The sequence below is a fragment of the Salvia splendens genome, chromosome 16 (assembly GCF_004379255.2).
Source record: "Salvia splendens isolate huo1 chromosome 16, SspV2, whole genome shotgun sequence".
NCBI lineage: Eukaryota > Viridiplantae > Streptophyta > Magnoliopsida > Lamiales > Lamiaceae > Salvia > Salvia splendens.
This window is the reverse complement of record NC_056047.1, coordinates 31,746,669-31,764,861: the sequence shown is the minus strand read 5'-3', so window position 1 is coordinate 31,764,861 and position 18,193 is coordinate 31,746,669.

Below are 18,193 nucleotides of genomic sequence, written 5' to 3'. Positions count from 1 at the left end.
AAATCATATGTACCGTGGGTGTTAATACTAGTTTTACAAAACCCAAAGTGGGACTCCTATTAATACACATTCAAACAACTTTTTAAAATCCAATCCGAGTCAAATTAAAATATTTAATCTTGAATGGATGAAGTAACTTTTAATCTAATATACTCCAATATTTTTCAATATCCTTATATATGAAGTATACAAATGTGGCATATTAACCATTCATGAGCTCCATTAGTTTCTATTTATATAAGAATGATTTAATATACCATATATTTTATTTAACATCTTATAATAACTGTATATGGTGTCAAATAATCGATGCTAGAGATTTCCGGTTGAGGGTTGAAAGGATATGAGCTAGATTAGATTAATATGGATTAAATAATTATAGTTGGGCTACAATTATAATAGTCCATAAGCCCAACAATCATTGAACCCTAGTGACTCACCATCTATATCATGGTTATTTTTGTTGAGAATGGTATGCTTGGAGTCATGCATGCGTGAACTTGGACGCATGAAGATTCTGGAATGAGCTGAGCTGTATTCTGATGTGGACGTCTGCTTCATGAGGTGGCGAGTTAGTTAGAAGTTAGTTACTTAGATATTTTGGAGTAGTCTAGTATAAATACTCTGCTCGAGTATTGTATGTTCTCAGTTTTTGTATTCTCCACTTTGATATCAATAATATCTTACTTCCTCCATTAATGGAGTGCACATCATTAGTTATTACATGGTATCAGTGAATATTTTCAACTTCCGCTTCAATCAAGCTTCCTCTAGCTTTGTTTCTTCATTCTTTTCCCTTCTTCGAGCAAAATGAATGGCCGGCGAGGTAATGCGAATGCCAATGGCATCAACGGCAACAACAACAATGGAGCTCATCATCACTTTGAAGATACTAGTAGCTCTTATTATCTGCATCCGAGCGATAATCCAGCTCTTACTCTTGTATCTCAACTTTTGATCGGATCGAATTACACTAATTGGAGCCGATCAATGACTACGGCTTTGATCGCAAAGAATAAACTTGAGTTCGTAAATGGAGCTCTTCCTCGTCCAGATACCAATGATCTTCTCTTTCAATCGTGGATCCGTTGCAACAGTATGGTTGTTTCCTGGATTAGGAACTCAATCTCACCACAGATCTGCTCCAGTATCATGTACTTGGATGATGCTCGAGATATATGGTTAGATCTACGTGATCGCTTTTCAGTTTGTGATTCAGCTCATGTTTATCAATTGCGCCAGAAGCTCATGACATTATCTCAAGGATCGGATGATATCAACACTTATTTCACTAACCTCCGCATAGTTTGGGATGAGTATAAGAATACTCAGCCAGTTTCGTGGTGCATTTGCGCCACCTGCAGATGCCGCAGTACAACAAAATGGCACACTCATCAGGAAGAAGAGTGTGTGATGCAGTTTCTAGTTGGCTTAAATTCAACCTACTCTCAAATCAGATCTCACATTTTGTCCATGGTTCCTCTTCCAACTTTATCGAAAGTCTTCTCTCTGGTGTTGCAAGAGGAAAGACAGTGATCAATTGAAGGAAGTGTAACTTCATACACTCCACCAGTGCTAAGTGAGCAGCCTTACTCTGCAAATGCTGCATCTTCATCCTTTAACCAAAGGTTATGTTCTCACTGTGGAAAAACAAATCACACTGTGGATAGATGCTTTGTACTCCATGGATTTCCTCCAGGATTTGGAAAGGGAAAATTTAAACCAAGTCCTAAGGATTTTGGACCAAATAAATCAGTGAATTTTGTTGATGATTCTTCCACTGAACAGATGGATAGGGCTGTGCAATCTCAGTCTGCTGCAACATCTGCTATGCCAACATATGATCAATGCCAGCAGCTGATTTCTCTATTGCAAAGCCAACTTGCCATCAGTTCATCCACAACTCCTTCAGCCACACTAAATACTTCCCAAAACTCTCAATCTTCCCCATTCACAGGTACTACTCTATATCTTCCTTTTACAGCAAGTGTTAACATTCCTCCTGCTGTATGGCTCCTTGACACAGGAGCAACTCATCATGTATGTTGCAATTTATCTTTGTTTGCATCATCTTATCCTGTGAACAAAGCCTCTGTAAATTTACCAAATGGTTCCACAGCTTCCATATCCCACATAGGAACAGTCTGCTTAACTCCTACAATAACCTTGCAATCTGTTCTCTATGTCCCTTCTTTTAGCTTTAATCTCATCTCTGTTAGCTCTTTGACTAGTTCCCTATCTTGCTCCATAACCTTTACTCCAAACTCTCTTGTGATTCAGGAAGCTTCTCAGGAAACAGTGATTGGGAGGGGTAATCGAATGGGGAACTTATACACTCTTCAAGTGAATTCCATACCAGAAAATTCCATGTCTGCTCAATTTTCCCCTGTTTGTGTCAATTCTGTTGTCTCTATTGATGTTTGGCACAAAAGGCTTGGGCATTTATCTTTCACCAAATTGAAATCTATGTCTGAAATTCTTTCATTCAGCAATAAATATCACTCTTTATGTGAGGTTTGCCCCATTGCTAAGCAGCAACATTTACCTTTCTCAATTTCAGATTCTGTTGCTTCTAATCCTTTTGATCTCATTCATTGTGATGTTTGGGGACCTTTTAATCCACCAACTAATCAAGGATATAGATATTTCCTCACCATTGTTGATGATTGTTCAAGATTTGTTTGGACCTTTTTGATGCAAAACAAATCTGATGTAGCTACCATACTCAAACAATTTTTCACCACCATTCTTACCCAATTTTCCAAAAAAATCAAGGCCATTCGTTCAGATAATGCTCCTGAGTTCAACTTGACCTCTCTATACAACTCTTTTGGAACTGTAGTACAACACTCATGTGTTGAAACTCCACAACAAAATGCCCGTGTTGAGAGAAAGCACAAACACCTTCTGAATGTGGCTAGAAGCTTGCTGTTTCAGTCTTTTTTGCCAATTCAGTTTTGGGGAGATTGCATCATGAATGCCTCATATCTGATAAACCGAACCCCTTCATCTGTTCTACCTAACAACATCACTCCTTTTCAAGCTCTTTTCCTGAAACCACCCTCATATATACACATGAGAATTATAGGTTGTCTTTGTTATGCTTCCACTTTGGAAAGAGGCAGAAGCAAATTTTCTCCAAGAGCCACTAAATGTGTCTTCTTAGGATATCCTGCTGACTATAAAGGATATAAACTTCTTGAACTTGACACTATGCAAGAAATCATCTCAAGGAATGTTGTTTTTCATGAAGATATCTTCCCTCTTTCTCATCTGTCACCATCTGAATTCCCTACTGGAGTTCAGCATCCTTCTGTCTCCCAGCCTTCTCCTTCATCATCTGAATTCCCTACTGGAGTTCAGAATCTATCTGAGACTTCTTCTCTATCACCTTCCTCAAGTTCTCAAAATAATCCAACTAACTCCACCATTACAAGGACAGGCAGAACATCCAAACAGCCCACACACTTGACAGATTATATATGCAATTCTGTATCCTCTTGCTCTTATCCTATTTCTGCACACTTCTCTCTTTCCAAACTCAGCCCAGATTATTTGAAATACATCGTCCTCATGTCCTCCATATATGAGCCAGCTACCTATTCACAAGCCTCCACTATCAAAGAATGGCAGTTGGCAATGCAAGAGGAACTTTCAGCCTTCATAAGAACAGATACATGGTATATCACAGTCCTTCCTCCAGGAAAAATCCCCATTGATTGTAAATGGGTGTATAAAGTGAAATTTAATGCAGATGCCTCGGTTGAGAGATATAAAGCTAGATTAGTAGCAAAAGGCTTTACACAACTTGAAGGTGTAGATTTTCTTGACACTTTCTCTCCAGTTGCAAAACTCACAACTGTGAAAATGATGTTGGCCTTGGCTCCAATCAAAGGATGGTCTCTGACTCATCTAGACATCAACAATGCTTTTTTATATGGAGACTTGGAAGAAGAAATATACATGACACTTCCACCGGGCCTAGAAGTGGATAGGCTGACTGTTGAGGGGGCAACTCCAGAATCTACTCTAGTATGCAGATTAAAAAAGTCTCTCTATGGCTTGAAACAAGCCTCGAGGCAGTGGTATTTGAAATTATCAGAAGTACTCAAGGATTTTGGTCTACATCAGTCACCCTCAGATCATTCATTTTTCTTCAAATCTGATGGAGCTGAGAAATTCTTTGGAATAGTTGTGTATGTTGATGACATCCTAGTTGCTACAACTGATCCACAGATGACTAATGATTTCAAGGAATTCCTCACAAAATATTTCAAGTTTAAAGACCTTGGAGTCCCTAAATACTTCCTCGGACTTGAGATTGCTAGAAACAAAAAGGGTATTCAGGAAATATGTTATGGACTTATTAAAGGAAACTGGATTTCTAGGCTGCAAACCAGCAGCAACTCCCATGGATCCTACAAAGAAGCTGCAAATGGAGGCAGGAACAGCCTTAGATGAATCTTCAAAGTATAGAAGATTAATTGGAAGACTTCTATACTTGTGCATCACAAGACCCGACATTACTTTTGCTGTACATAAGTTGAGCCAATATGTGTCGAATCCATGCATAGAACACTGGCAAGCAGCCGAGAGAATCTTGAGATACCTTAAGAGAACTCCAGCACATGGACTGTTCTATTCCAGCAGCTCAAAACCGACACTTAGCATTTTTTCTGATGCGGATTGGGCTTCATGTCCGGATACTAGAAAGTCTATGACCGGATATTGCCTTTTCCTTGGCAACTCTATAGTTTCTTGGAAGGGAAAGAAGCAAAATACCATTTCCAGATCCTCTGCCGAAGCAGAATATAGGGCCATGGCTCAGGCTACGTGTGAGGTTGTATGGGCCGTAGCTATACTGGAAGACTTTGGAATAAAGGTTGAGAAATTGGTGCCTTTGTATTGTGACAACCAATCAGCTATATACATTTGTTCTAACCCGGTTTTCCATGAGAGAACGAAGCACATTGAGATTGATTGCCACACGGTTAGAGAGAAGTATCTAAAGGGAGTTATCAAGCCATTGCATATAAGGAATAACCTTCAGCTAGCTGACATCTTCACAAAACCTTTGGGTGATAGCGCCTTCAATTCCATTCTAGACAAGATGAACTTTCATACTATATACGGTCCATCTTGAGAGGGCGTGTTGAGAACGGTATGCTTGGAGTCATGCATGCGTGAACTTGGACGCAGGAAGATTCTGGAATGAGCTGAGCTGTATTCTGATGTGGACGTCTGCTTCATGAGGTGGCGAGTTAGTTAGAAGTTAGTTACTTAGATATTTTGGAGTAGTCTAGTATAAATACTCTGCTCGAGTATTGTATGTTCTCAGTTTTTGTATTCTCCACTTTGATATCAATAATATCTTACTTCCTCCATTAATGGAGTGCACATCATTAGTTATTACAATTTTGGAAATCAAAACTCTGATTTGATTCTTTTAATTGATCTGTGAAAATTATTCAATTTTGAATGAATATGTATCTCGTTAGTTTCGAACTTGCATTAGTGGAGACAAAACAGATCATACGATTAAGGAGTATAGCAACGAGGTTGCATAGGAGTCTTTGTTGCTCAGATTGGAGGTTAGTGTTCCCTGATGTAGTGCATTTACTGAGGAAGGGCTTCTCGAAGGGTTTGATTGGATGGTTCAAGACATAGCTTCGAGAATTTACATGATTGACTAAAGGAAATTGCTTCCACCCCTTACTTTTGCATGAGAGACCTTTTTGATTAAATATAATAACTAGAGAACGTATATGGTCAGGAGAAGGATTGAAGAAGATATGTCTTTTATTTCTGCCTAGCGTATTCTAATCGTGTTTCTTCTTCTACTCCATACAAATTAAAGAAGAATTAATATAGATCAGAGAGTTAATATATTAATTAGATTAATAGATTGTGATTGATCTATATTATTTTAAATAATGATATTGTGTATCTAATATTGATTTTTTCAAAATCATGCACAATTATTATAATATGATTATTATTTAAATTCATTAATTTGATTACTGAATACTAATAATAATAAATATATTATTAATATTAATTTATGTGATTATGTTAATTTAGAATTGATATATAAATTTTAAGTCCACATTTAATTAGAGAATAAAATTTGACTTTATTCATTGAGCATTATTTGATATCCTATGTGATAAGCATGCTATTTGATTTATGCTTATTTATTTAACTATAGTAGTTAGAGACCGTTTTATTGTCTGGGTAGGCAGCGCCCAGTATGTGTAGTTCGTGTTATACTATGTCTGGGTAGGCGGTGCCCATTATTTGTAGTCCGTGTTATACTATGTCTGGGTAGGCAGCGCCCAGTAATTGTTTGAAATTTAATATTGGATATTATATTCGCAAAACTAGTATCACACTTTTCCCCATAAAATATAAGTCTTGTTTTGAAACAAACACGTCGTCCATCCCAATTGTTTGATGCTCCTAGCCTTTTCGACCACGAGTTTTGCGCCCCCCCGTTTACTCTAAATCCATAAGGTTAAGACTCATTCATAGATGCATGGTTGACATCGTGTGATGGGGTTGACTTGCTTAAATTATTTTGAGTAGCCCTCGCAACCAAATGATTTATGGACGCATATTAATTAGATTAATAAGCCAAGAATTGTAAAATTGTTGTTACAATTGGCTTGAAGGCCTACCTGGTGATATTATTGTAGTCACTAGCCCTCGCAGAGGCTACAAATATATAGACTTGGATCTTGGACCACTAAAATTTATATTTGATATAAATTCGTATTTATGTTTGGGGGCATAATTGTAGCACCCCGGAAAATTGTGACTTTTTATTTATTTTTATTTGATGGCTTATTTTTTTTAAATTAATGTGGATGTTGAATAAGAATTTCATTTGTGGAAATTGAGTCTCTATGTGTTTGAGTTAATTATGTAAATTAGTTGTTGTGGGTTATGTAAGTTAATGTGATTAAGCTTCCAATGTGTGAATTAAGTTAAGTGGGATCATGCATACATTTCTAGCCATATTATTTGGAATTTTCGGCCCTCCTATCCATTGGGAATAATACTTTCTTTCTTGGATTTAATTAATTGCTTTGGGATATTTATCTAAATTAAATCCAAACCAAATTATCCCTATGCTATTCTACATAATTTTCGCCCATATGCCTTTCAATTACTTGTGGGATTAATTTATTTGTTACCTATTTTATGGGAGTCTTTTCCTACAAGAAATTACCAATTTAAATCATATTCCTATTTAATTGAGGATTTAAATATATATTTTTTTAAATACTCCCCTAGTACACGTCCCTTTTCCCTATTTTCACTCCACAATTTATTTTATTTTTTATTTTTATTTATTTAAGTGGGGAATTAATCCTAGAATATAAAAGGGAGAAACCCAAACCCTAGCCCCATTATTTCAACGCCTTTTTCTCTCCCTCTCCTCTCTCCCACACGTTTTTCCCTTTCTCCCTCTCCTTCTCCACCAATCCTTCACAAATTCTCCAATCTTGCTTCGTTTTGTAGTTGGAAACTCAAGAATCATTGAAGAATCGAGCCATTCGTTGTTTCTACAGATTATTTTTCAAGAGAAAGGTATACTTTGATTCATCCTTCTCATTCTTACCTTTGAATCCATAGTTTTTGGACCTCTCATGCATATAGTGAGTGTAGAAATCGTAGAACTAAAAATTAATCGGTTGGGATTGATGGTTGCACGAGAAAGTATTTTTATATGCGTTTATTGATGTGTATGAATGAGTTTGTGGATGATTCATTGGTGAATACTATGTGAATATATGAGAACATGGTTGTGAGATCATTTTGAAGCATGGTTATGTGTTGGAAGCATGAAAAATTGTGTTTGGATAAATGAGGAAGAAACCCTAATTTCGAAATTGTGAAACCTGAAAACTGTGGTGTTCGGATAGTGGATTCAGATGTGTGTTTGACTGACCAAACGATCGTATTTTGCTGTGAATTTTTAACTGAGTAATATTTGAGATGTCTTCTGTGTTGTGTATAAATTTCAGCCGCTTTTGACGAATGATGAATTTTAAATAAATTTTTAAAGTTAACTGCGCAATTCTTTCAGAATTTATATTCTCGTCCAGTGAGTTTCGTTTTTGATTTGACTGACCTAATGATGTGATTTTGATGTGAAATTGTAACTGGATGATGTTTGATGTGTCTAATGTGTTTTGGTAAAATTTCAGCCCAACGGAGGTCGGATGGATTTTTAATGATTTTTACAAAACAACCGTGCAGTTCTGCCAGATTTCTGTCATGTTAAAATAATACTTGTTGTCAAGTTTTGAGTGAATAAATGATACATGTGTGATTAAGGAACGTATCTTATGGCGTGGTTATGTGTGACATGTTGAGAAATATTATGACATGTTTTCCTTATGTTGATGAATGTTTGGGATGGGTAATTTAAGAGAACGATGAAAGGAAGATAGGGCATGCATGTTAAATTGTATTGATGGAAGGCTGATTGTGTTGTGGTGTTGACAAGGGTTGTTGTGCGTACATGAGCATAAGGAACGAGGGTTGCTTTTGAGTTGCGTATTGTGTTGTCTAAGCAAGCGAGGTGGACTTTCTTTAAATAAACTCTTTTATTTTTCCAAAGTATGATTGTGGAGCTATATGGGTGGTTTAAAGTGTTATGTCATGCTGTGATATGTGTGATGTTGAGATTGTCGCCTAATGCCTAGTTCGTTTGAGCTTGCTACGTTAGGCTATAGGGCTATATGTGATGTTGAGATTGTTGCCTGATGCCTAGTTCGTTTGAGCTTGCTCTGTTAGGCTATAGGGCTATGTGTGATGTTGAGATTATTGTCTGATGCCTATTTCGCTTGAGCTTGCTCCGTTAGGCTATAGGGCTATGTGTGATGTTGAGATTGTTGCCTGATGCCTAGTTCGTTTGAGCTTACTCCGTTAGGCTATAGGGCTATGTGTGAAACAAATTCGGGTCTGAGTAGGGCCGCAAACCCTATCAGGCTGTGTACACAGGTGGGATCGGGAGCCGTCCTTGCTAGTCGGCCGGTCTCGTGGGCGAATAGTGTGGCCACACTTTCGTCGCACTATGGTAAGAGGATGTGAATGATTGATTGTTGAGAAAGTGGGGAGATTGTTTTGCCTGGCCAAGCTATGAAATTGTTTTTGTGATACTCGATGATACTTCTTTTCTAAAATGTTAAAACTCGAGTTCACTATGGTATGGATGACATAACTTTTATCAAATATTTTTGCGTGTGTTCACTGAGTATATCAATTACTCAGCCCTGCATATGTTTTCTTTATGTGCAGGTTGAGCGGGATGTTGCGTTGGATGTTGAGTGAGCTTTAGGAATTCCCGGATGCGTCGTGTCTTCATACATGGGCGTCATCCTATGACTCTCCTTTGATACTTGTTTTTCCGCTACCGTGTTTCGAATCGTTCTTGTTAAAGTCTGTCGTTTTTCCCCACACGACGTTATGACATTATTTACCTTGAGACATTAATCCTTTGTTTAACTATTCGATAGACCAAAATATTTCTTTTTCAAGTTAATTGGGTTTTCATATTCAATCTCGTCCTTTATTGTTGTCTTTCATTGCGTCCCCATTTTCTTCCCCGCTCCTTAGTCCCTCCCCTCGTCACATTTTCCCCGTCTTCACTATCTTTAGTAAGGGCGGTCGTGACAATAATATATGTTAAAATTAGTGGGAGCTAATCAATACAATAAATCCTTGTTTGATTAGTGATGCGAATGTGATCTTTGTATGCTTTTCTAATTTGCTTTTCGTTTTATTTTCGGTTCAGATAATATGTCAAACTTATCTTATGAGTGTATGATGGAAACAAAAAATTGACTAGGTCAAATTTCACGGAGTGGCAGAGAAACTGCCCAAAACTCAAGGCATAAGGTGCAATGAGTGGGAGCTCAGCTATGTTTGTCATTGAGATAAATATGTCTATGAATAACTCACAATCCTGGGTATTGAATACTGCTTGTGGTTCACACATCTGTAATAATGTGCAAGGTTTAATTGACAGCAGGAAAGTGAGGCCTGAGGAAGTAGACCTACGTGTTGGAAATGGAGCAAAAGTTGTTGCCGAACGTGTGAGAACTTATAGATTAGATCTTCCCTCGGGACATAGATAATTGTTATTTTGTTCCAGTTATTTCAAAGAATATTATTTCCATTCCGATGTTGGACATCGAAGGTTTTTCCTTCCATTTTGCAAACAACAGATGCTCGTTTTCTAATAATAGATTGTTTTATGGAAATGTCTCTTTAGAGAATGAATTATATATGCTTGAATGCAAACAAAATATTCTCAATGTGCAAAATAAAAGACTTAAGCTATGTAATACGGATAATGCTACTTATCTTTGGCATTGTAGACTTTGTCATATCAATGAGAAAATGATAGCGAGATTGAGAAAGTTAGACTATCTAAATTCATTTGATTTTTGAATCATATGGTGCTTGTGAATTCTGTCTCAAAGGAAAGATGAATAATAAGCCACTTTCTGGGAAAGGGGTGCGTGCTAATGATGTGCTAGAGTTGATCCACACAGGTGTGTGCGGACCGTTTCCAATTCAAGCAAAAGGTGGTTATTCGTACTTCATTACTTTCACTGATGATTTGACAAGGTATGGATATGCGTATCTTATGAAACACAAATCTGAGGCAATTGAGAAATTTAAAGAGTTTAAGTGTGAAGTTGAGAAACAACTTGGAAAAAGTATCAAAACTCTTCGATCAGATCGAGGAGGGGAATACTTGAGCCGAGAATTTCTTGATTACTTGAAATCGCATGGAATTCAGTCAGACTGGACACCTCCTGGTACACCACAAATGAATGGAGTATCTGAAAGAAGAAACCGAACATTATTAGATATGGTTCGATCCATGATGAGTTACTCTTCCTTTATTTCTCTGGGGTCATGCTTTATTGACTGCTATTTACATTCTGAATAGAGTTCCATCTAAATTAGTTGAGAAAACACCATATGAGTTATGGTATGGCAAAAAGCCTCGTCTTAACTATATGCGAACCTGGGGTTGTCCAGCTTTTGTTACGAAACAAATGACTGATAAGTTGGAATCTAAAAGTGAGAAGTGTTACTTTGTGGGATATCCTAAACAAACTAGAGGATATGAATTCTACTGCCCTGGATATCACAAGGTGATAATCTCTAGGAATTTGAAGTTTCTTGAAGACAATTATGTCTTAAAGGAACAAAGTCACAACATTGTAGATCTTGAAGAAATTCAAGAACCACAAGATAACATTGAGAATGAGGTATTGTCAAATGGTTTGAACAATAACTTAGTGGGAGTTTTTTATGATCTATTGGGAGGGGAAATTACTATTAGAGGAGACCTTAGAGGGACTCTCGAAGAACCTTCTCAAGACAATGAGATGCATCAAAGATAAGATGATACAATAGTTGCATCACCTCTACCTCAAGAAGATCATAGTTATATTCCTGAACCTACTCACATTCATAATGAACAGCCTGAGCCAGAAGAAAACCAACTCAATAGGCCTAGGAGGATTCGTCGTCCACCTGAGAGACTAAATCTAATGGTTGAGAACCAAGATGATGAAGTTGATTTAGATGACGATGATCCTAAGACCTATACCGAGGTGGTGTCAGACACCGATCGAGAGAAGTGACTTGAAGCCTTGATATCTGAAATGGACTCGATGTACTTCAACTTAGTCTGTCAACTAGTTGACTTGCCAGATGGGGTTTACCTCATAGGTTGCAAATGGATCTTCAAAAAGAAGAGAGATGCAGATGGCAAAGTAAACACCTACAAGGCTAGGTTAGTGGCAAAGGGTTATAGTCAGCGCGAAGGCATTGACTATGATGAAACCTTTTCGCCAGTTGCTAAGATCAAGTCCATTAGGATATTATTTGCAATTGCTGCATACTATAATTTTGACATTTGACAAATGGATGTCAAAACGGCATTTCTCAATGGAGAATTAGAAGGTGATGTCTATATGACACAACCTGAAGGTTTTGTATCGAACAAAAGGCCGAATGCACTGTGCAAGCTAAAGAAGCCAATCTATGGACTTAAGCAAGCTTCGAAGAGTTGGAATATTTGTTTTGACAGAACAATCAAATCGTTTGGTTTTGTCAGAAGCAAAGAGGACCCATGTGTTTATAGTAAATGCGAGAATGGTAACGTTGTCTTCCTCATCATATATGTTGATGACATATTGATTATGGGAATTGATCGTTCCATGATGCAATCCGTGAAAGAGTAGTTGTGTAATTCCTTTATGATGAAGGATCTAGGTGATGCTTCCTATATCCTTGGAATTAAGATCTATCGAGATAGACCAAATAGGATGTTAGGATTATCACAATCCACTTACGTAGACAAGTTGCTAAGTCGCTTCTCAATGGAGAATTCTAAGAAATGTTTTCTTCCTATGAGACATGGCATTGTATTGTCAAAGAAGGATTGTCCTTCTAACGACAAAGAAAGAGACAACATGAAAAGGATCTTGTATGCTTCGGCTATAGGATCTATTATGTATGCAATGATCTCTTCTAGGCCAGATGTGGTCTATGCGATTAGCATGACAGGTAGATTTCAGCAAAATCCCGGTGAGGAACATTGGAAAGTTGTTAAGACTATTCTTAAGTACCTTAGAAGGACTAGAGAATATTTCTTAGTCTATGGTGGACAACCAGAGTTATTAGTTACTGGGTACACTGATGCTAGTTTCCAAACAGACCATGCTAGTTTCCAAACAGACCATGACGACTATAAATCTCAGTCTGGATATGTTTTTGTTCTCAATGGTGGAGCAGTGAGTAGGAATAGTTCCAAACAAGGTACAACTGTAGATTCCACCACCGAAGCCGAGTATATTGCTGCATCTGAAGCTGCCAAAGAAGTTGTTGCTTTGTTAGAGTTCGTTAAAGAACTGGGTGTCATTCCGAGTGCCAGCAGTGCAATACCTTTGTACTGTGACAACACTGGTGCTGTTGCGCAAGCAAAAGAACCCAGAGCTACGAACAGAAACAAGCATGTTCCCAGAAGATATCATCTGATCAGAGAAATAATTGAAAGATGCAACATAAAACTAGAAAGAGTACCCACTGATGATAATTTGGCCGATCCTTTCACCAAACCGTTATGTATAGCAAAACAAAACAAGAACTTTGAGAGCTTAGGTGTTAAGCATTTTGAAATTGAATTTATATAAGGAGAAAACAATTCTCTACCTGATTTTCTAACAAGAGAATTTTTACAAGGGAACAGTGATGGACTCGATAAGGAAGAAAATACAAAGTGCTAAAGACTATGAAGTCTTCTCTTCAAAACTTACCTCAAAAGCCCTTGTTTCACCCTCAACTCCTGTCACTCCTCAAAAATCCAATCAAATTATCCCAAACAGATTCTCTCCAATCCAAAATATACCGGAAATTCCTTATAAAGCAGTCCTTGCTTCAAACTTACCAAAACCCACTAATATCCAAATTCCAAACACTCCTGAAGTATACAAATATACTGCCAAAGATTGGCATGATGATTGTGGGATGACTACTTTTTCTGAATATCCAGCGAGTCTTTCCCAAAAAGATTTTATCAGAAATCACTTTCCAAATCCTTCCCAACTTTGGGAATACGATGATCGTTTTAAAGATCAAAAGTATTATGAGTTCATTTTAGTGGACTCTGATTCAGTGGAAATAACTCACAATTACGATAGATCTAAAGAGATTGAATACTCAAAATGTGTTATCAAAAGAGTTCATACTCCTACCACTTTTGGTGGTCAAAATGAATTCAAAATGTTCCCAGTTAACCACCCAGCGCAGGGGTATAATTACATTGATTATAAGAATGCTTGGTTTAGAGCTTTTTTAGTTAGACCCTTCAACCACTCCTGGTTCATTACTTTCCACCACAACTGTGATAAACAACCTCCCGTCTGGTTTGTTGATTGGTGGAGAAAAATGGGGTCTTCTATCCAAATTCTTCCTCTTCAAATTCAAGAAGGTTTTAATGTCTTTGCAGAGTTTTTGACTCTAAAAAATTATCAAAAGCTCATCATCTTCCACGCTGAATTCAAAATTCCTTGGATTTTTGCTTGAGATTTCAATTTTGAGAAAATTTATCCAGACCCTACCCCTTATTCTCTAACAAGGGTCTATAAAGTCAAATGGTGGGCGAGGTTCCAAAATCATATTGGAACTGAACTGGCTGTTAGACATTTTTTAAGCACTGGTGAAAAAGTGATTTATCAAAAAAATGATAAAGGAAAAGAAAAAACAGAAACAGCCAAGAAGGACAACAGTTCGGGACAGAAAATTGATAGTTATATGAATCACCTTCCAGATAATATCAAGAAGGAATTCTTTGAATATCTGGCGCAAAAGTCTGTCTCTTCAAGATCAAAATCTGAAGAATCCGTCTCCTCAGACCCTATTAGGGATCAAGACCCTTATAACTTTTAATATCTCTAAATTTTCAGGAAAATAGCAATCAAAGGAAAAAAAGAAAAAAAAAGAAGAAAAAAGATTATCCATATAAAGCTTGCTGCACAGAGATGCCATTAAGAAAGAATTTTGGTCATAAAGTCAGAAGATTAGAAGAAGAAATCAAAAATCAAGAACGAAGGATCAAGGTCTTCTATGAAATCCGAAGAAGTAGAGAAAGAATTTCTGGATTTATCAGATTCAAGGAAGACCATGAAAGAAAGATGAGAACTATCGAAGAGCTCATTCAAAGAAGAATCAAAATCATCAAAGAATGCAAAAGAAGGATTCACATCATCCAAATCATACTAGCTGCCTAATCAAAAGATTGTCAGAATATTTGCCACAAAAGACAAAAGTTTTATCACAATTTTCCAAGAGTATACTAAAAGTCAAGAGTTATCATCAAAGGTGTCCACCACTTCATCCATTTTTACCTATTGTTTTATGGTTTTGATAATATTAGTGTGTTCTTCTGTCCAATTAAGGGGGGTCTTTCCTAAGCCTTTGATAAAGAAGTTTACAAGTCTCCCTAAGATTAGGAAAGAAGTCTGAAATGTAATTCAGGCATCCTAAGAATCTTTGTAATTGATTTTTATCTTTAATTTCATCGGGGAATTTGTCTGTAAAAGAAATCGACCTGCTGATAGGTTTGAAAGTTCCTTTGCTAATCTCATGTCCTAAAAATCTGATATTGGTTTGAAATAGTTTTAATTTGGGGGTGGATATAGCTAATCCATTTTTTTCTATGATTTTTAAGAGAGCGTCTAAATGTTTGATATGTTGATCAATATCTTGGGAAAAGATTAAAATATCGTCGATATAGACAATACTAAAATGACTAAGAGGATTCATGATATCATTCATGATTTTTTGAAATTCGGAGGGGGCATTTTTTAGCCCAAAAGGCATGACATTCCATTCATAATGTCCGAAAGGAACTGTGAAGGCTGTTTTATATCTATCCTTTTCAGAGATCTGGATTTGCTAAAATCCAGACTTGAGGTCAAATTTGGAAAAAATCTTAGCATTAAAGAGTCTTCCTATTAAATCCTTTTTGTTGGGGATCGGATACCTAATCCATTATAGGACTTTATAAAGAGGTTTATAATTTATGACTAGTCTAGGTGTTCCTCTTTCAAGTTCTGCTTGCTTAACTATATAAAAGGCAGAACAACTCCAATGAGATTTTGAAGGCCTTATAAGTTTCTTATCTAATAATTCTTCAATCTCCTTTTTACAAATCTCTAAGAGTTCTTGGTTCATTTGGATTGGTCTTGATTTTGTCGGGATATTTTCTTCATTGAAACCTTTTTCATAAGGTAATTCAATGACATGGTGCTTTCTATCCCAGAAGGCATTAGGGATTTCATTACAAACTCGTTTGACAAAGTTGTTTTCGATTTCCTTAATCTTTGAAATGATCTTAGGAGTTCTAAGTTGGTCTTCAATTCGTTGAAAAGGTAATTCTTCTTTTAGAAAACCAATTTGTTTTTGTTTTTGGGTAATATTATTAATTTGTCTGAATATAGAGTTATTCTGAAGATTAAGAATTTCTTGCTTCTTAATGGGAGAGATGAACTTAAAATTTATTTCTCTTCCCTGAACTTTGGTGGTAATACCACTATCATTGACATAGAAAGGATAAATTTGAGTTAGGAAAGGTGTTCCAAGAATCATATTATATGTGATATCTTCAACAATAGTAAAGATATTCTTGAAACAATACCCATTGTTACAAATATGAGCTTTGGAGAGTTTGTATTTGATTTTTAAAAGGTTATTATTAGCAGTATAAAGTTTTTCTTTGGATTTGTCACAATATTTAGTAGGAACGATACCTTCTCTGATAATATTATGGTCTGCTCCTGAATCCACCAAGGCCATAATACTGGTTTTGAAGTCATTAACCGCAAGAGTGATATTAACATGCCATTTTTGGTATTCAATTTCTCGGATAACTTTTATAGAATTATTTTCTGGATCAAGATTCTTCCAATTATCAATTTCTTTATTATTTTCAATAATAGAGAGTCTTGTCTCTATTTCAATGTCCTTTTCTTTTAATTCATAAAATTCTTTATTAATTTGTCTTTTAAGGTTATTAATTTCACTTTGGAGGTCTTTGGTTATTATTTGTTTAGATATGCTTTGATAGGGATATTTATCCCAAAAACTTTTCTGAAAATATTCACAATCTTGTGAATATTCCCTCATTCCATTCATAATTAAGAGTCTCTTGAATTCAAATATACAAACTCTTCCTATTGTCATAATTAAAAACGACATTACGTGTTCCACGTAAATCCCTTTCACATAGCGTTTTTAACTTTTTAGTTAGAATGAGAACAGTCTCATTTCTTGATTAATGCATTCAAGTATGAAACTGCCGATTAAAAATTTAGTGCATGGAAAAAAATTATTTTTTTTAATCTCATCAAATGTATTGTAATGTTACTTGAACTATATATATATATGAAAACTGACGCCATTTAAATGTACAAATTAATTAATAGATTTATTTCTAATTAAATTATATTTTTAATTTAAATGGCATATTTTCTATGCATAATCGAATTGTTTGGCATAATTGAATTCATTGAATTTTTTATTTGCTTTCTTATCTATTATTTCTTGATTAATACTTTATTGTTAATTGATTTTCAATTAATGAAATTATTAAATGGTAATTGGATTTAGCTTAGAAAGTCTAATCTACAATCTCATACTATAATATAGCACTATTAATTACCACTTTCAATAATATATGATGTCAATGGGGTAAATTTACGTCCCAATTGAAAGATTTAGATCATTCCATCGCCAATGTTATTCAAATATTGGATGTATAATAAAATATATATTATGCGAATATTTTTTTTTCAATCAGCACAATGTATTAAAGTGGGATTGCCTTTTTTTTAACTGGTAATCAAGAGTAATTGATGAAAAGTGAGATTGTCATTTGTAAATTAATTAATAAATTTAGAAACAAAATCATTATGTCAAAATTATAAACAAAATAACTATGAATTATACAACTAAAACATACCATAAATTTAAAATAATTAATAACAAATTATAAAAATTTGGAGAGCTCTGATTCATAATACATGAATGGGAACATTTGAAACATCATCTGATTAAGCTCAAAGAAGAAAAAATGACTCCAGTTAAATGAATGGCTACAGTTACATTTTATAATTTCGCTCACTTTTACATAGTCTTATAAATATTGAAATTCATCTCATAGCTTATAAAAATTTCAAAATAAGACCAGAACTCGCTATGCTCATGAAGCTCTGCCCCACTGCCCACCGGCCTCCATCATCTTCTCCGCTCATCATCTCCAACACTTTTAACATCCTGTATCGACGCCATTTCCTCCATCAGGACAGTTTGTTCCCATATGTAGGTAAGAACTTCAAACAAAAATCAACTATAGACCCTATATTACAATTCTGAGAAACACTTGCTTTCAGTAACGGTGCAAACATAACTTTGCATTTGCACTATTAAAAGTCGCAATCCGTAAGAGTTCATGGCTATAAAATTTCACAAAATACTCACCTATTTCGAAACAAATTCTGCTAGGTGAATGCTACCATGATTTCAACTGATTGATGCTTCCACGATTTCAACTGATGGATGACATTACGGTATATTGTAGATTATTGAGGAAGGTGAA